We start from the raw sequence: 22,448 nt of genomic DNA on the forward strand, positions 1-22,448 counted from the left end.
TTTTTTTTTTTTTTTTTTTTTTTTTGTAACTTAAGTTTAAACCCATTGTAAATGTTAATTTATACAGAGTTTTCTGCGGCAGATGGTGTTTTGTGGGCTTTTTTTCTGACTTTTTTTTATATTTTTACATGAAACTTAATGATGGGCAAGTTTTTGGGTTCACCTAACAACAATGCTGAAAGTATTCAAGCAGCAGAATGAAAAGATTCCTCTTCTCCTTGCATTCACAACCTGATCTATTTATATTCCAGAATATAAATGCTCTTGGAGAAAAAGAGCATTGCTTTGTCGTTATATTGTTTTCAATCCTTAGGGCTGAACTAAACTGGAGGAAAAATGACTGCAATCCATAAAAACACTCCTTAGGAAAAGTGTGTTGGTAATAGTATCCATGAAATGTCTAAAATATGTTGGACATCTTTTTTGGAAGGGGTCGTCTCTGTTTAGCTGATTTGCTGTTGTTTGGATGTTTGTCAGTAATTGCTTAGAATATCTGTTTGTAAAATGTGAGAGTTTTTTAATAGATTCTTTCAATCTACTCTTTTTTGGATCTTTTCTTTCTCTCCGTGTAGTATCATTTGTGCGGCAGAGTTTACGTGCATTGATTTCTGCAGATGAAAAGAGAGTGTGAATCCAGATATAAATAGAAGTCAATAAACTCTTTAGAGGGGATCATTAAATAATCTTTTATTATGATTATTAATTGTCATAATTATTCTGATTGACTTGGGATTTTTAACTAAATATTGTTCTATTAGGGGTATGTGTTCTGCTGTAATATACTTCTGCCAACTTTATTTTCATTTGTTTATCCATGGAGCGTGCTAACATTAACGTTGCTGTGCCCACTTGCTGGTGGGGAATGATTCTTGTGGAGATGTGGGGCACTGCTCATGGTGTTCCCGCTAGGCAGGACGCTTGGGGAACTGTCCCTGCTGCGTAGCACTCGCTGACCCTTCAGTATGAGAAAGATGCTGAAAAACTGGAAGGAGAAGAGGGAAAAACAATAAAAGCAGTCGGGAGACTTTCAACACATTGATTTTTATGGAAAGACTGAAGGAGCCATGGAAAAATGACAAATAGAGGAAAGAGGGCCAGAGGACTTTACAGTTGCTTGAAGAAGTCATAAAGGAGGAAGGAAGGAAATTATTTAGCGTAGCTCATGGAGGTATAGTTAGAAATAATGGCTTTACTAAGGAAAAGGAAACGTGAGGCCAAATATAAGACAAACTTTCAGTACCTGCGTTACCCGATAGCTCATCAGCAGCGTGCAGCTCGGGCTTCAACCGTAGGCAGCAAGAACAGCTAAACATCATGGGATCAATTTGGGCAATTCATAAATCTTGTGTTTCTTTACAGAGCAACTACTGCTTAAAAAAGAGAAAGAAAGAAAGAAAGAAAGAAAGAGAAAGAAGGAAGGAAGGAAGTGACCTGTGTAGAAGTAGATGAGAATCAGAGGTGGGAATCACAGGTAGGCACCAAGTCTACCTGGGCAGTCAGAAGTCCAGCAGAGAAGGTCCACTGGAAAACGTCATGTTGCAGTGCATGCTAATGGCAGGATTTGGTTTAGGATGCAGCATGTGCCAGTTAATTCAGGAAGAAAAATAGATGCCAGAGGAGAGCATACATATCCTAATAAACAATTCGAGTTTCTGTTTTTTAAACAATAAGAGTTTCTGATTTTTTTTTTTTTGGCTCTTCAATTCTGATGAGATTTCTATCTGAAAACCAAGATGCTCCTGTAATTGATTTTTTTCCACTGTTTTCTCTGTGTAGTTTGGATTAATAATACTGTTCTGAGCTGACATTTGGCAAAATAAATTTTAGCATAACATCTGTTGTCCATCACCCAACTCTCATAAGAGAGTTTAATGTTCACTAGTAAAATCTAGTCCCAATCTATTTTTAAAATGTGTCTGTGTTTATTAGTGAGTTTGTGGTAATATAAATTATTACAGCTAGACACCGATATTGATAAAATGAAGATAGCAAAAGATATATAAAGATATATAGATATATAAATCTATACAGCTAGACTCTGATATATATTGATAAAACAAAGATAGTAAATACTAGATATATTTATAATGGACAATAATCTGTTTTGTGTTATATATGTTCTATATTTTATATATAAGTAATCAAACTGATATGGAAAATGGTGCAGTTGAATATGAAAGATGCAGATTGGTGTTTGGGGCATGCTTATGTGTTGGTCATGTTGAAAAGGAAAGTAAGTATTCTTTGAGATGTGTTATAAACTGTTTCATGGCATAATACTTGATGTGGGAAGGTGCCAGAGAGAGTGGGCCAAATGTTTTAGTATTTCTTTTCTAATTGTCATCTTGCTTTTGGTTCTGTTGGGCTGTGAATGCAGAAATTCGCAGGATTCAGAAGCTGGCCTGAGCTGAGATGGCAGAGAGGAGGATGAGGGCGGAAGATGAGAGGGGCCGCTGGCCAAGAGCTCGTGTTGGCGCTGGCCCGTGGAGCGTGACGGCTGAGGGCGCAAAGCAACGTCACGCACTTTGCACTTGAGTAGAGAAAGGTGCAGGAAAGGTTGTTCTCATGGTGCCTTTTCTTTCAGAGAACTGGAAATACGTGCTCGTTTGGTATTTTTTGCCCCATTTTCATTTAAGATGAATTAACTTGTCCCGTAGCGCTAAAAAATTCTTTGAGGTTTGCCCATTTCTAGAATTCAGGGCAACTGGAGAGTCCCAGAAATAGCAATGCCAGTATCCAATTATCAGTCTGCGTGCCTGCCAATTTCTCCTCCAAAACACAGGACTGAGGAATGTGTTTGTGGTCTTTAATTCTTGGGGCTTTGTACCGCTAACCACGGTGAGCGTGGACCGCCCCGATGGATAACGTGTCGCACTGGAAGTGCAAAGTCCCTGTTTACATCCCTGTGTGGTTGGATGGGGTGAGCTGGCGTGTTTCTTGCGTTGGTTTGTGACATTTGCCCAGTATTGTGTCCTTAAAGGATTTTATGTGCACACGTTTTTTCATGGAAAGAAGCTATCAGGGAGCTCAATAACCAGCAGGAATTATGTGAAAAACACGCAGCTAAAGCTATCAAAATGAAGTTCAGATTTCAAATGTCCATTTAATATTGTCATAAATTACACTTATGTCTATTTACAGTTGTCCTTTATGAGATTTTCTCTGAAGATACATGCTTTAGAACCTTTTTATTATTTATTCTAAAGAAGTAGGAAAACTCAGTGACTGCAGATACAAATGATGTATTTTTTTTATAGAACAGAGAGATGACAAAGACTTTTTCTTCCTGGTTTGGTAAAAAAATAATGCTAGCAATAGAGTTGTGTTGCAGCTACACACGAGGAGAAGAATATTGAATGCTGGTGCCTGGTAGTGATTCCTCCATTTATAACTGTCAGGGCGCAAGTCAGCATAGTCACAGCGTGTCCCAGGTGCCGCGTGGTTCAGCTTGAAGGTGCAGAGATGTTTCTGCTCTGCCCCCCGCTTTCAGCATCCGTGTTTCATTGCCTTACCTCTGCTGGGGTTTGGTTCTAACCAAGCAGAGAATGAGGGCTCGGGCTATCTACCTGCTAGGCCTTTAGGGGAGCTTTTTTTTTCTAGTTATAAAAAAGGAGTACTTTGGATCTAATTTCAAACCTCATTTGGCGTCAAGTTTGAAAAAAGAAAGAAAAATGTTGAATTTTCAGAATGCAAACCAGAAATCTTTCTTCCCTGTAGGGAAAGGGAAGTAAAATAAATCCTTGTTAACTCCTGTCTTCCAGAAAAGCTTCCTATAAGATTCATGCACGGAGTTTGAGGCAGGGCCTGTGAACGTTTCTGCGGAGTTCTTGCCACGTATTTGATGTTGCTTTGTTCCAAGAGTTGCCAAAGTGTTAATAGCTCCTGTAAACCTCAATAGCGGGCAGGACTAAAACAGGGGTAGTGAGATGGCAGCGGTGTAAACCCACACGACGCCCTCATGAGAAGGTATGAGCTGGCCCTGCAGGAAGGGCTGTCCCCTGCAGAAAGGCCTTTCTGGGGAGGGAGGGAGGGAGGGAGGGAGGGAGAAGGTCTTGCTGTGACCTGGGCCTGTCCTCGGTGTGGAGACGCAGAGCCCGGCTCTTGGGATGCGCCAGGCTGCTTGGCTGGCGCTCCCGCCTCCTGGGCTGAGCCCTTTTCCTCTGCACCCTCCGTCCGTCTCTCCGATAGCCAATTCTTTATGTGAAGATAAAGCAGTGCCGGGGAGAGGGGCTGAGCCCGACTCCTAACTGGCCTCGCTGGCGAGGAGCCTCAGAGAGCAGCTCTGGGTGGGGGTTTGAGGAGATGTGTTCAGCTGGCTTGCATCAGGAATCCTTAGTTCCAGCTTGGGCATGGCAAAATAAACCAAGAGATAACTGATCCAGGTAACTATAAATTTTAGGCCAAATGAAGGAGCCCGACCCAGAACTTGGGAAACTTTCTTTCTAATCACATTCCCATATGTGGGAGCGGTATCTGCCTGTCAACCACCAACAGCCAGGTGATTTGTAATGACCGAAGAAATACCGGGCATTAATATGGCCTCCCTTCCTGGTGTGGCAAGTGTGACTCACTGTGCACCAAAGCATCACCTGTATTTGCTGTTTTTCCCTCTGGAATTTGCTCCATGCTGTTCAGCAACCTCCTCTCCCAGGGAGGTGCTTGAGGAGGACCTGAATCCAGAGGGTTCAGAAATCTGCAGGAATACAGCACCAGGCCCTGAGCTCCTGAAGCAGCAGCACCCTCTCCTTCTCTTCTATGAAAGGTGCATTTTCATTGACAGCACAGGAGGCCGCTCCGTTTCGTTGCCATTCAGTCTGTAAAGAAATCCCATCCTGCCATTAACCAGCCCACCAAACCATCACCACAGAGCAGCGTGACTTCCTCCTGTTGCAGCGACAGGGACGTGGCTGCTCCGCTAAGGCTGAGCAATGAAGCCAGCCTGAGATGCTTACGGCCCTAAGCCACAGGCTGTTGGTGGCAGTTTTATTTGTAGGGTCCTTAGGCTGTATAGAGGATAAAAGTTTAAGAGATGTTTTCTCATCCTCCGCTTCGCTCTGGAAGCGGCTAGTCCCTGTGCCCCCGCTGCCCGCCATAGGAGGTGACTCCTGTCTGTCGTGTGGAGTGGGAGAAGTGACGTGCAGCTCCGGCCTGTCCTGGCTGCGGGGCGTTTGACGATGACGGTGTGAGCGCCGGAGAAGGAAGATGAGGACTCCTCCCTGGGACAGATGGGATTTCCCTGGGCACAGCGATGTCTGCCCTGGAGGGGCAGTCAAGTCCCCTCTGCTGCTTCCTTCTAAATCCGCTGTTTGTTTTAATGGTGTAATTCATCCAGGTGCAAGCAGGCGGGCAGCGTGTGACCTCCTGCTGCCTGTAGCTCATCTCAGGCTTTGGAGAGGTGCAGCTCAGTTCCTGGTGGTGAACGGGTCTCGGTGTGATCCCTGCCTCTGTTTGACGCCCGTTTGTACAGTTGCTTGTGGTTCATTTGCAGACTTTGACAGATGCAGAATCTGCGTGGTGCCTTTTGCAATGACAGACTGTAAGAGCCACCAAGTGCTGTAAGTATATTTTCCAACCAAACATTAAAAACATGGGGAAAAGGCAAAAAAAAAAAAAAAAAAAAAAAAAAACAGCCCGCACTTTCAGGCTTTACTGGGACATGAAAGCTGTTACGATCTCTTGGCAAGATAGACAACATCAGGATCTACTCAGTAGTAGCTCTTGGACACATCATCAGCAAAATGGATAGTAATGAGCTTCCTCTTCGCAAGGGTGTTGAGATTCAGTTACATTTGTCATGTGCTTTGAAGTTCAAAGGATAATATTGCTCTTAATTTCTTGGGAAACATGATGGGAGGCAAGGGAACATACTAAGAAGAGGAGATGAAAATCTTGAATTTTTTTCAAGAAGCTTGCAAAAATCAGGGCATACAGCTTGAAATTTTCCTTTTAGAAGAAAAATTTGCTGAAAATCATCCCCAACCCTGAGACATCTGTAGCAAATAAATACATAAAGATAAATTGCAGTGCAGAAGTTGTTAGCTTTGGAAGCAGGCTCTCTGTGATGTTGCAGTAACTGTTTTATAAGCAGAGAAACAAAAGTCAGCTAATTTGGTAGCAGTTGCACAAAATACTCCATTAGAGCACAGTATTTTTGTAAGGTAACAGCACCAAAAGTTTGAGTGTTTTCTGGTTTCTTTTTTATGTGAGAGGTTAGCTAAAAATCGTGAAGGAAAAGAGTAATCAACAGCTCTTGCTAGTCTCTGGCAGAACATTGACTGTTCTGAAAGTGGCAGAAAATGAAGAGTCCGACTCTCTCCGTAGATATGTAGGTGGGAACAGACCAATCTCCTTTAGTTCGTCCAAGTTTGGAGCCACAGAATTCCAGAATGGTTGAGGCTGGAAGGGTCCTCTAGAGATCATCTAGTCCAACCCCCCTGCCCCAGCAGGGACACCCAGGGCGGCATCCAGGCGGGTTAGGAAGATCTCCAGAGCAGGAGACTCCACAGCCTCCCTGGGCAGCCTGTGCCAGGGCTCTGGCACCCTCACAGTGAGGAAGTTCTTCCTCACATGGAGATGGAACTGTCTATGTTTCAGCTTACACCCATTGTCCCTTGTCCTGTCACTAGCCACCACTGAGAAGAGCTTGGCCCTTTCCTCCCTACATTCCCCCTTCATGTACTTACACAGCGCCACGCAAGGTTCGCCCTGCCCCAAGCCTCATCTGGGGCATCCCCCCTCTTATGGTGCTCTCCATGCCCTGCGCTTCAGTCTTCCTTTCTGACCTCTCTCCCTCGGAATTCCCCAGGAGTTCCCCAGCATGGGCAATTCAGAGGTGCATCCCAGTTGCTGGTGGTGTCCTAGGAACCGGGCGCTGCCTCTGGCTCCACGGAAGTCTTGCAGCAGTTGTTGCCCGAGCACTGCTAGGCTTCTTGTGAAATAGGTCTTCTTTTTCCATTAAGACATCCCTGTTGCATATGCCTGCAACAGGGGCAGGGATATTTGCTGCTTGAGTTGTCTCCCACTTGCAATACTTTGTGGGTTAAGTTTCTTATCGCACAACCCAAGGAAGAGGCAGTGGAGGGACCTGGAGAGCTAGGAAGAAGTCGAAGAAAGTTCTCTAGCTTACCAGAAGACACCAAAGGTAACAAGTATGGAGGAAGAAGAAGGTTGTGGGAAACGAAAGGGCTTTGCAAACTTTGCCTAATAAAAAAAAAAAAAAGGGGGGGGGAGGATTGAGGAAATGACCAAAAGCGACTAAAAGAAGGATTTAAGTAAGTTGGCAAAACAGCGTTTCTGAATTCAGTCTTTGACTTTTTGAAAGCGTATATTGTTAACATTAGTTCTGGTGTGCTATGGGATGAGTTTGGGGGATTTTTTTGTTTTGTTTTATTAAATCTTTCAGAGTAAGGTTGATCCTTTTGTTCCATACTGGCACGTGATGTAGCTGATCTATATATTACATTTCAAGGGGGGGGGGGGGGGGTCTGACTTTTGTTTGCTGTTTGATGCTGTATTTGTTCCTTGGCCTACCTATAAATCTGGGTAGATTCACTGGCTACTGTGGGTTGAATTTGGCTGAGTACTTTGAAGATGGAAACCTTGTTTGAAGGTTGGGCTCTGGTGGCTGATGGGACTAAGGGAAAACGCTTCTGCGTTTGCGTTAGTGTAAGCGGGAGGAAGGAATGTTGACACTTCGCACAGATCTAAATTAGTTTCTTAGTAAAAGGGGCTTCCTCACCCTGCTGTTTGTCAGGATCGTGTCAGGTTTGCATGTGTGCTAACCAGTCTGCTTTGCTCCAATTCCTTTCATAGATTACTTAAAAACAAACTACTCTCTTCTCAAATCCCTCTGATGGAACATTTCACCAAATTCTTTCTTTATTTTTTATTTTATCATCATCCTTAAAGCATTTAGGCTCAGCAGCTTCCTTTCAAGCCCTGCCAAGTAGCACAGTGGCTGCAGGTCTGAGGTGCTCAGCTCCCTACTGAAATATCCATCTGCTTTCCCAGAGCTTGGGTTTGCCCCCACGAGTCAGCAGAGGTTATTGCCACAGGGAGGGGGACTTGGTCCTACCCTTGTTTTACAGCTGGAGGAGCTGCCCGGTGCTGTGTGACCTCTACAAATCAAACACAATTTCTGCCTGAGCAAGGAACTGACCTTATGTCGCTTAAGTCAAAACAAAAAAGATGACTTTTTAAACAAATTACAGGTTTGGGCAGTTGGTTCTTTTCTGGAATTCTTAGTTTCTTGTTGACTCGGTTACGTTACTGTCTCCTTTCCTGGCTCTGCGCTTTGATCCAAATCTCCCTGAAACTTGAACCCACGGTTAATTTTCTGCCTGCCAAGAGTCACTGATTACTTTCCCTCACGGTGGATGTTTTGCTGTTAAAGTTAACTTTAATTGAAGGCATAAAATGTTTAAGCAGGCTTACGTGGTTGTAACTCGCACCAAATGATTCATGAATAAAAGCTGCTCCTGTTCTGAAACGTGGCCCTGTAGCTCCCTGGGTGTTCGTGGCGCCTTACCAGGAAAGGGCTGGAGATTCGGTCCTTCCCCTGCACGAAGCTGGTCCTTGGATATGAGGCTGTGCACAGGACTACCTTCTTTTGTGCCCTTTGACATTTTCTGACGGTTCTTTGATTTCTTCTAATAGCTTTGTAACAGGGAAGCTTCAAACGCTTCTTTGTCAGGGTAGCTGTCAAATCTCTTGTCAAATTCTGATGGATCACGGACTGGTGCATGGAGGAGCCTTTACGTATTTTCTTTTTTTTTCCCCCAGAAAAAACGTGTGAGTAAGTTTTGCTTTCTTTTTGTTTGTGTTTTTGGTTTTTCTGTTTTGGGTTGGTTGATTTGTTTTGTTGTTGTTTTATGAGTTTTTTTCCCTGTCCCTTTATTCATCATAAGCAAGAATAGAGTTAGTCAAATCAAACAATTTGACTAAATAGAGGTTTTGTCTGCCAGGTACCTATCTAGAGAGAGGAGAAGGAGAGGAAAAAAACAGAAAAATCACCTCTGCAGGACCCTTTTTTGACCATTCACATGGTGTTATCTATTGGATTCTTTGTTTGTTTCCCAATAAGGGAAAGCACATCCCGTCGGCCGCTGCTTGCCAGTGGCCCTTTTCCGGGAGTCATCCCGTGCTTCCCTCCTCCAGCACTGTTTACACCTCAGGATCTACCCCCTCGGCAACTCAAGGGAACTCAGCCCAAGAGCTGCCTCTGGAAGGGATGAAGCTGCCACGCTGAAATTGTGGGGGTCAGTTTGGGGGCCTGACAGAATACCTGCTGTTGAGCTGCTTTTGTGTAGGGGGAAGGGAGCTGCTTGCGGCGGAGCTCGGCGCGGAGCAGGTTGGCGGCGACGCCGGCCTCGCGATCGGCAGCTCCTGGGCCGGGGCTGCGGGCGGCGTGACGGGAATGACGGGATCCTCCCCGTCCGTCCGGGCAGTCCAACCAAGAGCCCCGGGGGTGGCCTGGCCAGCGGGCCGGGAGCGGCTGTGTCCCACGGTGTCTCCCTTCAGCCGCTGCCGCGGGGAACGCGGCCGGCAGGTGGGCCAGGAGGAAACGCCACGTCCTGTCGGTGCCGCCGCCGGTGCCACTTGCCTCGTGGCCGGGGCGGTATCGGCTTCTCAGAGGAATCCGGGATGTCGGTGACGGAGCCTCATCCCACTGCAGGGTTGCAATGCAAAGATCCATCTGGTACTGCACCCGTGTTTCCCTTTCCTGATTTATTTGAAACAGAAACAGAATTTGGCTTACAGTTTGAATTTACCTCATGTTAAAGTCCTTAGTTTCAGTCATTTTCTAGTCATTTTAATATATATTTTTTTTACATTTAGTTAAGACAAAGTGGGTAAGGGAATCAACAATGTCTGAATGAATCTTCCATGATGAGGAAAAATCAGTGATTCCATTGCTAAAAAGGAAAAAAGGATTAAAGCAAGAAGTAGTAGAGCTTCCTTTTTCAGAAGAGTGTTTATGGAGGAAAAATTTGGGAAAACAATCTATGCATCGCATTCTCTGAAATTTATGCCAGGGTATTACTTATATTGCCTCTACCTATAGCTGAGTGATAGGGAGGAATGATAAACCTGGTAGGTGACAACTAACTCATTCAGATAAATGAAAGTAGCCTTTGCCCTGTCAACTTGAATATAGCCTGCAGGGTAATGGAATTTAGGAAATACATTTTCAGAACTTTAAATAAACTGTCTATTAGCTCAGTTGCCTATCATTTTAAAATCCCTTGCAGAAGGGCCTGTGTGGTGGGTTCAGTTCCTTGGTATCGCAAGGGTCTCAAGAAGGCCAAGTCAGACAGTAACGTTCCCAGTCACCCTGAAGAGAGGGCACGAGCAGTTCGCTGGCAATGCGAGTTACATCCAGCAGTCTTGTCAGAGGCAAAATTCCATTTGTTTTGGAGCATAACTTTGAATGTAGTAAATACAGGCATGGAAATGAATTTCTAAATGAAGACCATCAGTCTTGATTGACAGTGATTGATGCAAATTCATACAGCGTTTTCAGGTTGCGTTAGAGATTTATGAAGATAAAATGCTCATTTGACATTTTATTAGATTAACACTTGTTAGTTACAGGAAATTCGAGGAGAGTAGCTTGAGGTTCTGCATTTGCTCTCGGTACAGCTCTTGCTATATTTTACCCCTCTTCTTTGTGAAACCCCCCCATGGAGGGAGAAGAATGTTAAAAAGGGCTTGCTTGTCAAAATCACTAACTATGTGCCATGTAAAATACACAGGGAAGATTTTCTGTTCCTCTAAAATGCCAATATAGTCTCCTTGTACTTCTGCTAAATAATACCCATCTGAATCTCTCAGCCCTTCAGCAACAGGTAGAGCAATTCAGATGTGTGGGTTTCTTTAAAACACACTCAGACAAATCAATTCTGTATTCAAACAAGGCAATGATATTTCTTGGGTAATATCTAACAATCTATGAAAACACTTGTTCAAAAATATTAAAATAAAATCTGAAGTATTTTCTGCTCTCAAGCAGAAAATCTCCTCTCTGTAGAGTAGGAATTTCTTTTCAATTGGGATATTATAGATCCTACTTAAAATTTTAATTAAACCTATAGAGAAATATGTTTTGCATCTTTCTGTTAAGACTGAAGTTTGAGCTCTTTTCTCAGTGGTAAAAAAGCAAACGAACTTTCAGAAGTGGAGTGAGTGGTTGTTTCCATGCACTGACATTTGGTGTTGGTTAGTGACTTCAGAAGAATAATAATGCTCTTTTGAAAATAAATAGCAGAAACTAGGCAAAATAAATGTCACTTTGGAGTTTTCTGGGAATTCAAAGATCCTGGTGAGTATGTAGAAAACTCAGAGAAAAAAGCTGAGTATAGTGATATTATATATAAGATCATCTCCGTCTTTGTTTCTCTTACATGAGAGAAGGAACATTTTGGGTATTCTTCTCATTTTTTCCAGAATCTGTACAAAATGTGGACTTGCAATACTGAATTTTCTTTAGAATCCCTTTGAAAAGCGGACTATGGTGAAGATTTATGTACTTGCCTTGATATATGCACATGGTACTGATAATGCTACAACTCTGAGGAAAATGTGCTGCATAAGCAGAGTGTGAAAAGTGTTAAGTGAATAACTGGGCTGTGTTCCTTTTCAGGTATGTGTGTTTCTTAGTTTTTTGTTTTTGTTTTTGTTTTTGTTTTTCTTTTTCTTTTTCTTTTGTTTTTCTTTTGTTTTTCTTTTGTTTTTCTTTTGTTTTTCTTTTGTTTTTCTTTTGTTTTTCTTTTGTTTTTCTTTTGTTTTTCTNTTTTGTTTTTCTTTTGTTTTTCTTTTGTTTTTCTTTTGTTTTTCTTTTGTTTTTCTTTTGTTTTTCTTTTGTTTTTCTTTTGTTTTTCTTTTGTTGCTTTTGCTTTGTTTTGTAAGCAAAGGTAAAATCATGGATATATGCTACTGTTTCTCCTCATTTTGGTAATCCCAGGGTGGCTGAGGCTAAAAGGGACCTCTAGAGATCAGAGAGGGGAGATCATCCCCCTGCTCCAGCAGGGACATCCAGAGCACGGGGCACAGGGTGGCATCCAGGCGGGTTTGGAAGACTTATTTTAAAAATAAATAAATATATATATATATAAAAATAAAATTATATTTATGGAGATCTTATTCGAGCCAAATGTGCTTGGCTTGTCTCTAGGCTGCTCTTTTCAGTGCACCGTAGCAAAAGGTGTCTGCTGTGAGGTAGCTCTTAGCTTACCCTCAGGAGGTGGTGACATCTCTATATAGAAGATAGTGTCAAGTCAGCACTTGATCAGACCGTCTTTGGCCCTCGCCATCTTCTTGAGGAGCAGCTCTCAGCAGGGTTTTTACGGTGCTGCTGTAGAACGGTGGCTGCCAGATTTTGTTCCCCGCTTTGAAGTAAGATTTAAGAAGGTTGCTGTACTACGATGATATATAAGTTGTTAAGAAAAGATAAGTGCTCTGTAGAATGAGGCTTGTCAAAGCAATAGCCTGAAATCCAACCTTAAATATCAAGTTCCTCAGTCCCAGTGATTTCTAGACGTGTGCTAGGTATGGTGAATGTTGTTGTACAGGGATGTTACAGGTTGGGTAGTGAGTATCCTTATTTTTTGAGACTGTTCTTATTCTGCTTTTTAAATAAGGCCTACCTGACCACCTTGCTTTTGTGGGAAGGGCAGACGTGGTCTCAGACCAGGACTGGGGCGTGGGGCAGATGCTCCCCCAGTCACCGAGGACATGTCCCACACTCTGCTCTTTGTGAGATGCTCGGTGGCCAGGACATGACAGGCCTAGGTGCCCGGCTCTGTGCTCAGTGCACATGTGTGTGGCTGCTGTGTGCACATAACGTGGGTGGAGATTTCCCAGCCCGTGTGTGCAGGTCGGGGGGCTGCGTGTCCCCAGCGTGTGCCTGGCAGGGAGAGGCAGAACATGGGCAGAAGCTGCACATGGTTTCTGGCAGGTCTCTGTTGGTTTAATGTGTTCTTGAGAAACACAGTGGTGGCTGCAGCAGGAGGCTTCTCCTTGCACAGCCCCTCTGCTGTTGCTGCAATTGGTTGGGTAGATGCTGCCAAGTGCTTGGCCTGGTGTGGACCCTGGCTTCCCCCAGCACTTTTCCTGCAGAAAGCTCGAGTTCCAAGGATGTGGTCTCTCATTGCAGGTGTGCCCTTCAGCAAGGACATGGTTGTTAATCGTCACCCCTCCTTCAGGAGGGGCCATTGCCCCTATCCTTGTGTCATCTTTGTGCTAGTCAGCACCAATGACCACTGCATAGACACTATGTACACGTACAGATGAGCAGTCAGTACTAATGACTGCTATAGAAATTACTGCAGATTTTACATACTTTGAAATTATTTGCACCTGTTTTATTGGTGCCAGTGGGCATCATTATATAGAGAACATAAATATCTACCAGGGAAGTGTAACTTCACAGGACAAAACTGTTCCAGTTTGGTTTGTGTCAGCTGGTTTGGCTGAGGTTGCTGGCAGCTTCTTTGCAGTTTGACATTTGGAACCCCTCACGGTGTGATATTTGGAAACTCTACACCAATAAAACCAGTATATAAAACTTATTTTTTTTTTCCTCCCATTCCTGAGTTTATGATTCCACTTCAAGAGAGCCGAGGGAGTCGATAGACTTTGGTTCAGACTTTATTCCCCACATGCAGAATAACGTAAGGCAAATTGCAACTGAAATTTGGGAGTGGAAGAAAGAAATGTGTTCCTCGATTGACGTGTTCTTTGCGATACTGCGTGCAGTTTGCATGTGCTATAATAAACCTTGGGGACCATCTTATTTATTATCTGTGTTTTCCTTACAGCCACGCTCGTTGCTGGCAGAGGCAGGAGCAGTTTTAGCGGAGCACCCCGCGTCGGAGGCGGTGGTGGCAGCTGTGAGCGCTGGCAGGAAGGCCCTGCCTAGGATGAGTTAGGAATCTGTGTGACGATGGAGCCCCTTGTGTGTGTCACCCGGTTGGGAAACCTGCCGTAAAAGATGCCTGCGTTTCATTGATCAAGGCTGCTGGGTGCATTTAATGCAATTCAAAAGCTTATCCTCACTTTCCCTTAGAATTAGCGAGTGGAGGCATCATTTAATGATTACTGCGGAGCACAAAAACCTACTTACAACGTAGTTGGCGTTTGTTTTATAGATAAGAAATAAATGTTTTCTCAAAGGGGCTTGGGGGCTGCTGCCTGCAAGGAGGAGCTGCAGAGGAGCTGCCGGGGCTCAGAGAGGCACTGGACGTGTGGAAGGGAATCATGGGCATGTGGGGCGCCCCAGCCGAGGAATCGTGGGTGGGGGGGGGGCTGCCCAGCCTGGTGCTGTGGGCGTCCCACCAGCCTCAGAGCCGGTGCCTGGACCTGCTGGCCGTCTGTGCTGGCTCCTCTCGAGCCTGCGGCCCCATCAGCGCGTCCTGGGGAAGCTGCTGAGCTCCAGGTTGGGGGCCCCTCGCGCCCACGGGCGCTGCAAGGGGGACCAGGGGTCCTGCAGCCCGTCAGGAAAGCTGAAGATAAAAACATGAGCTATGGAAATGCGGCGTTCCAGGGCGTTGCAGCTTTCGGCTTATCTGGTATGTTCTGAGGTGAGCTGTCTTTGCGCCATCATTCTGAATTTGCAAAACAATTGAAATATTCTAAAGGATTTCATAGAATCATAGAATGCTTAAGGTTGGAAGGGACCTCTAGAGATCATCTAGTCCAACCCCCCTGCACACACAGGGTCACCTGGAGCACATGGCACAGGGCTGCTTCCGAGCGGGTTTGGAAGATCTCCAAAAAAGGAGACTCCACAACCTTTCTGGGCAGCCTGTTCCAGGGCTCTGTCACCCTCACTGTTAGGAAATGTTTCCTTAAGTTCCTGTGGAACTTTTGGTGCCTCAGCTTGTGGCCATTTCCTCTAGTCCTATCGCTGTCCACCACTGAAAAGAGGCCGCCCCCTTCTCCCACTGCCTCCCTTGAGGTGTTTATACACGCTGATCAGGTCCCCCCTCAGCCTCCTCTTCTCCAGGCTGAACAGGCCCAGCTCCCTCAGCCTTTGCTCATCGGGCAGATGTTCCAGGTCCCTGATCATCCTGGTAGCCCTCTGTTTTATTCTGTTGACTGGGAAAGGGGAAACTTCAGCTTATTCTTTGAATCCTTTGTCTTTCTGTAATAGTCAAAGCACTTATAGTCAAAGCACTGTAGAAAGGTCTGTTTCTCACTAGCTTTTTTGGTAGCTAAAGAAAGAGTCATAGAATTGCGTGTCAAGTTCTGAGATTTAAAACGTTAGACTGCACTTTCAAGTACAGGGATACAGTTTCTATTTAATAGAATTAGAGCATACAGAGTAATCTGAGGACTTGAATGTGCCAATTTATGAATTATAAAATGCTGAGTGAAGGAGATTTCTCAGTGCTTTCACACCGGTGGGCTTTTTTTTTTTTTTTTTTTTTTCCCAAGCTAATGTACTGTATAATTTTGAATTTTCTGGTAGTTTCGATGACAGTTTACATATTTTCAGTAAAGAAGTAGCTCATAACTTAACAGGAGCTTTTCCCTACTGGCTGTTTTCCAAAGCTTTGTTGCCACTAAAATAAACAACGCAAAACAGGGAAGGAAATAGAGGTCCTCGCTGTCTGTTGGCAGTTTTTATGCTCAGTTGCATGGAAGGTGAGTGGGGTGTGAGGAAGGAGCAGTGCGATAGGAAGCCCCATCTGGGGCAAAAGAACTGATTTCTGCTCCCCGTCCCCGGGTTACATGAGTAATTCGGTCAGTTTGAGGTCACTCATTTACAATGAATGTGAAGGGCTTTAGCACTGACATCCCTACCGGATGTATAGGGAACGCAAGGGTTGTGGAGTCTCCTTCTCTGGAGGTCTTCAAAACCCACCTGGATGCCACCCTGTGCCACATGCTCTGGGTGTCCCTGCGGGAAGGTTGGACTAGATGATCTCTAGAGGTCCCTTCCAACCTTAAACATTCTGTGATTCTGTGAACCGTGTTGTCAAAATGGAAGTTTCTGGGGGGTGGATGTTGCTGAGATGGGCGCCTCACACCAAGTGCTCATCAGCACTCACTGTGTTGGCTGGACGTGACTTTGTGGTGTGCTCCTTTATTAGTTTAAAGAGGTTAATGCTCGCTCCTAAAAAGTAGCTCACTCCGCTTTTTAAAAGGATATTAGACTGTACAGATGCCTGAAAAATTCAGAGGACTTTTCAGAAAAGATCTGTGCTTTTTAGAGAAAGGTTTTTTCATCCTTGCAAAAAAATAATTAAAAGGAATGAAAACGCTTTATTTTCTTGAAAGTAAGAGACAGTTCAGGGATAAAATTATTCATATTTCAAAGGTAGCTTTATAATGGATGAGGATGCGAAGGGAACTTGGGGAGCATTTTCACAAGGATATAAGCGTTTTAGAGTGGATGACTAAAAATTTACCTTGTAGGTTTGAGCACTTGATCAGACACTGCTGCGGTAGGTTATGACCCGTGATAAACACTCTAAAACATGCTGATCCACAAATGTAACATAGTACAAGTTGCTTTGCAGCGTTTTTGAGTTTTTAAGCCCTCAACTTTTATTGAGTCTTCAAGCTCCTAGCGTTGAAGAGCATGCCCCTTTTTGCTAAGGGCAGGCTTACCCGAATGCAACTGTGCCGAAGGCAGCGTGAATAAGATAATATATACCTGAGTCAGGCTGCTTGGGTGTCACTAAATGTGCAATCCAAAGAAAGTGGCCTTCGATTTCTGGTGCCAGGTATGTGAGGCGGCTGCAGCTGGGCAAAAGATTGCCCAGCGCTCAGGTGAGAGCGATACTAGACTGTCGAGAGAAGCTGTTTGCAGGAAAGGATCCCCCTCTGTGGCTCTCCCAGAGGGCAGTTTCTGAACGTGTGTTGAGTTGTTACGTGGGCGTTTTCAGGAACCGCGCGAGCTGCTCTACAGTTGCGCTGCAGTCCCCCGTACCCCTCGTTCATGTGGTCACTGATTCATTCAGACCCGGTGGCACTTAACTCTCCCCCCTTAAGCCCTCCCACTGCTAACTGGAAGATTCCTCTCAGATGTATTGAGGTGGTGGTAAACTTCACGCTCTGCAACAGGCAGGATTGTTTTAATCAGTGCGCGGAGCTGGAGCAGAGTGCTGCAACGGGACACGCTTTCCATAACCGGTCGTGGTGCCCTGAGAAGCTCAATGCAAAGCTGGCTTGGAGTATTTTCATCAAATTTAGCTGAGGGGAAGTGGGTTTTTAAATTTGTTTAATTTTTAGATTGTTTGACAGTCATTGATTGTAAGCTATTTCCATAGCTCTTAAAGGTGTTTGGATGCTTGCTTAGGTCCGTGTGTGTGTGTATTTGGTACATATGAGAGTTTGAACACTTCTCTAAATTCTAGTGTTTAATGCATCCGTGCAGTATTATCAAGTCCATTGGTGGAGAGAAAAAAAACCCAAGCTGTGCGGTGTATGAGATGCTCCTGCTGCTCAGTTACAGAAATAAAGGTTGTGTTTATGCCCTATGCCTGCTGTTTTGGTAGAAAGGCATCTAGTCCTTTTCTAGTTAAATAATAAGAATCTAAGGGTGAAAATGTTGAAGTCCGTGATTGGAAATGGAAACCTCAGCAAGTTTTAGGTGTGTTGCTGGTAGGAGTGTGGATGTTTAAGAACTTTTGCTTTAAGGGATGAGAACATCATTCTTACTTGAGAAGTGGACACCAGGGCGTGTAGGTGTGTTTTATCATTTAGTACTTGGAAAATTATCTATGAGATGATTATTGTGGTTTTTTCTTTTTTTTTTCTTTTTTTTTTTTTTTTTGACACATCTCTCCATATATTGAAAACAATGAACTAGACTTTTGATTGGAAAAAGTCTGGTTTCGTGTCTCATTTTTCCCTTTTTATACTTGCCTTCATGTTATTAAACAAAATATCCTGCAGGCTAGTTAGATCATTCTTAACAACTACTCCCCGGTGGCCACCTGGGATTTTAGATGATAAAACAAGATATTCTTTTTTGTTATATATATATATTTTTTCTCCTCTTAACAGTATGAGACTCTGGAGTATGGTGCAAGATCAGTATTAAAATAAACTTCCCTAGGGGACTTCCCTGTCATCTGTCTCTTTGCCATCCTCCCACCTCAGGATCTCCTGTGTCCTGCTTACAGGCTTCACTTACATAAACTGCAAAAGGGCAAACAGCTTGTCAATCCTGAGGGCTGCTTCTCCTTACATTATGTATAGGTTAAATGAATACTTTGAAGATTTATTACTGTATTGTACCAAATGGAAAGAAAATAGTTTCTAGGTTTTTATACTAATAGTACTTAGCAGCCCTGTGGGCGGTGTTGCTCCTGGTTTTATTTGTGACAAAATCTTACTGGGGAAATCTCTTTAAGATTCCCACAGTTTCTCCAGGATGTTATTCTTTCATGGGTTGTCATTTCGAGATGGCCTGTTGTGTTTGCGTCATCGCTAAGTGATAATGCAGCTGATGCCACCGATCTGGAGCCCAGAAACCAGCCGTGCTGCTGCAAGGAGGGGACGTAGCTCCGTGCTGGAGAATACAGGGCATCTCTGGCAGCATCAGCGGAAGGAATTGGCCCCGGTTCCTCGCGGTGAGGTCCTGGCGAGTCCCTGCCGCCCGGTTTGAGCCACGGCCGCGGGGGGCCTTTGCCGTGCGGCCCCACGCTGAGCCGGGCTGCGGCAGTGCAGGTGTGGGTGGGCATGGACACACACGTGGCCTCCGGGACAGGGGAGGCCGTAGAGCCTCCTTAGGACACCAGTCCGTGATGCCGAACTCGTGGAAATGCAGCCTGCCGTGACTGACCTTGGGCGTCTGTGGTAACTCCCCTTGCGCTTCAACTCTTGGGCTCTTTCAAAACTCTACTCTTCTATTTAGCATTACTGTTGCAGTATCTTCTCACCAAGGTGCTGAAGATGTTAAAGTCTGGGCTGTGTTAAGAGTCTTAAGATTTGCCTGTGAGCAGTAGCTTGATGACTTCCTAAACTTAAATTGAGAGCAATGGTCGCTAGATCAGTAGGGAAATATTTGGTAAAAGGTAGGATACATTTTAGTAAAAGGCTCATCTGCTAGATAGTCTTCAAGTATGAATTGTCCTTTTGAAAGAGAATAATTGCGAAGAGCCGGCATTGTGGCTGCTCGTGCTTGGAGCCTCGCAGTGCAAAGCCGGGGCCTTGGTGCGCTGCTGAGCAGCCATGGGGCAGGCAGCTCGAGCCGGCGGCGCCGCAGGCCGCGCTCTGCTTGGGACAGCCCTGAAGGGGTGACTTGTGTGGGACAAACCCAGAGCCAAGGCCCCGGCTGCCCCACAGGAGACGGAGGGCACTCCTGTCGGGTTTATCCTACTTGAGATGCCCATTGGAGTCAGGAGACTACATCTCGAGGCGGGACAGGGGATTCCTCTTCATTAATAAGTTGAAGTAGATACTAAACTGGCTCCTTTTGTGTTACCAGATACATGGGTCACTCTGCAGGCTCAGCATGAGTCTGTACTCCTCTCATTGAGAATCACTTCTTGCTTTCTTTGCGTTAAGGCTAGCTTGTTTCTTGTCTCACATATCCCTATTACGAGATGCCCATTCAGCACAATTCTGCATCCATTTCTTTACAGACTCTGAAGAACAGAGTTCCTTCCTAATGAGACCTGTGAAGCGTTATTTACCTTCCAGAACCTGGAATACAACAGCTCAGCCTCCTGGGCCTTCACTGCTGGAGCTTTGGGGCAGTGTCTGGCAGCCTCCCCCTGCAGAGTCATCACTGACGGGGTACTTGTTCAGGCCAAACCTAAAACACCTCTTCAAGCACAGGGTCACTTCTTGGCCAAAGAGATTCTTCCCCAGAATTCATATGTAGGCAGTAACTGGGGGGCAGCGTATCAAATTATTCTGGAATATCCTTCCCCAGAGGGTCTTCAGGATGCAATATTGCTCTTCAGTTCTTCTCTGATTCTCTATCAGATGATGCAAAACAGCAATCTGAGGATGCTGAGAAGATCAAGTGGGTTATTAAAAATAGATTCTCATTCTCTAAGATGTGAAAATAAGTCTAGAGGAAGGGGAAGAGATGAAGAAACATGTGTGAATTTATCATTGTAGAATATTTTTTTTCTTTTGTGTATATATATTCTGAATTGTTTTCCTTGAAGAAAGGGAATGTTTAGATTTCAAGCCATAATTCCTCACACTGGACATTATGGGGATGTTTTTATCTCTGAGATTGCAACTCCTGATGAGAGCCATAACAACCAGCCAAACAAAATTGCTTAAGAGGCTGTTATGAATGAACAAAAATGGGGAGAAAAAAGAGCTTCAAAGCTATTGCTCTTTCTTCAATAAGTCTGTTTTTCCACAGCTATGACATGTTGACTCTTTCTCTTCAAGGAAATAGAGATAGATTCCTCTGCGTAAGATCCTTATTTGAAGGCAGATGTGCCTGTGGTTTTGTAGCTTAGTAGCCGAAGGTTATAAATAAAATTATTGAAAAATAAAATTATTTAGTAATACTCCCTAGATAAAATGGGCCTAATCTGTCTTTTTACGCCCTTAGCTGGTCAAAACGTGCTGCACCATTGACTGTCTTGGCGGATAAGTGCCCAGCTCGTTACTTAAGGGGCAGCCATTCTGCAAAGGGCGTCTCTGCCTGTTTTTGCAGTGAAAACTGTAGTTCTGCTCCCCTTGGTGTGTGCCCATGTCCAAACACACACATTATTTAAAAAACAAACAGACAGATGAGTAATGCAGATCTTAAGCGGCTGATTCAGTTGCTGAAGAAGCTGCAAGTCAAAGCAGAGGCTTCGGGGGCTCTTGCTGGCACAGTCTGCTGAAAAGATTAGCTGATGTCAGGGGTGTGATAGAATATTATTTGCATGTTTGCATCAAGCTGTGCCATTAGCAATTCCTTTACTTTTCCCGGGAAGATTGTTGGTCCCGATTACCATTACGCAGCAACTGAAGCTTTGTTTGCAGTCTATAGATTCATAATTCCCTGAAGTACCATTCTCAGTAGGCTTGCAAGAAATTACTTTGAATCTCTTGCCAAACTTTACATATCAATGTTTGTAATAAATGGAAATGAGACTTCTACAATGTCCTGTTATGAGAGAGAGAAGCAGAGATATTGGTTCTTTGCAAGGAAAGTCTTGACTGTACAACTGGACTCTTTAAGGTTTGGGGCAGCCAGATACCATCCACTGAGGGTGGACACAGATAGATGCAAAAGCAGCCTGTGTATTTACACATATTAATGTGACAGTATTTGTGCAAAGACAAATGAGAAGAAAACCAGCCTAGAAATGGATAGCTTGTTTGCAGGGTGCTATGCTTGAGATAATAAGTCTGTGTCTATGTATGTGCGTGTACTTCCCAGTTCTGAAGTTTCCTAGGGGAATATCCGAATCTCAGACGAGTCTGTTGGATAAAGAAGTAGAAGGGAAGAAGTATTTAGGATTTGCTTTCTGAGTCTGGTCTTTCCCTGAGTCTGCCTTCCTGAGCTAAGTCTTATGGAAGTCTTGATGTCCACTGCAAAGCATTTGCAAAGAGCAGGCAACTGAAAAGAAGCGTAGCTGCTGGGAGATGTGCTGTGTACTAATTCAGATGTTGTGTTTCCACCATAACTTCCGAAATACCGAAATGGAAGGAGGTGATGAACAGAGTGTCCACAGCTGTGGGGTCCTGAGAATAAGACTGAACTGCCTGAGGTGTTTGAGCAATTGCAGAGGTAGAGTGACAGCCAAAATCTTGGACAATCGCTGTAATCACTGCTCAGGATGGAGATAATCAGGGACCATGTACACTTCTGAAAAGTGGCTTTCCATGTAGGGCTTTTTTATGGTAATTTTTAAGCCACATACAAATCAACATTAGCAACCTGTGTTTAAGAAGATGGTGCGTGATATTCTCTTGTTCTTCTTTCTTCATCTTTCAACAGGGATTGCTTATTTCAGTTATTTATTGGGACTGGCAGGAGTTGTACAGCCAAAGAGGAGCATTATGGTGCTGTAGGAGGCTTTGAATTTAGCAGCACCTGAGGTTTTCAAAAATCACTCATGATTAGTGGCTTTTTAAGACAAGATACTGCTCAGCCAAATATTTTTAAGAAGTGCACAATTAAAGATTGTCCCAACTTCCTTTCCATTCCAGATCCTTTAGGCCTCCTTTTTTTCTTTGCAGGTTGTCTTTACACGTGTATCCAAATGTGCATCTACTGCATGGTTTGCCTGGATTGTAGCCTGCCGGGGCCACTGAGGTTGTGTTGCAATAGGAATGTTGTGGTTGCTCAGTGTGGACTCTGAAACAGAAGCACCCAGAGTAGCGTTGTTAAGTGGATTTGTATCCACCTGTTGCACCCTGACTCTCTTACTCTTCATCTCTTATGAGCCCATTAGATCTTGCAAGAGAGGCATTTTTCTCTCTCATCCATGAAATTAGTGTTGGTTCTTTCTGTAATTTTAAATGATGTCTAT

The 22,448-nt window shown here is 44.3% G+C and overlaps 1 protein-coding gene across 1 annotated transcript in view; it reads left to right on the forward strand.

Moving 5' to 3' along the window:
- The window catches only part of CTNND2 (catenin delta 2), a 534,119-nt gene that overhangs the window by 326,494 nt on the left and 185,177 nt on the right, over positions 1-22,448 (forward strand). The window lies entirely within an intron of this gene.

This window comes from Nothoprocta perdicaria, unplaced genomic scaffold (assembly GCF_003342845.1).
Source record: "Nothoprocta perdicaria isolate Ctin4 unplaced genomic scaffold, notPer1 scaffold_55, whole genome shotgun sequence".
Lineage (NCBI taxonomy): Eukaryota > Metazoa > Chordata > Aves > Tinamiformes > Tinamidae > Nothoprocta > Nothoprocta perdicaria.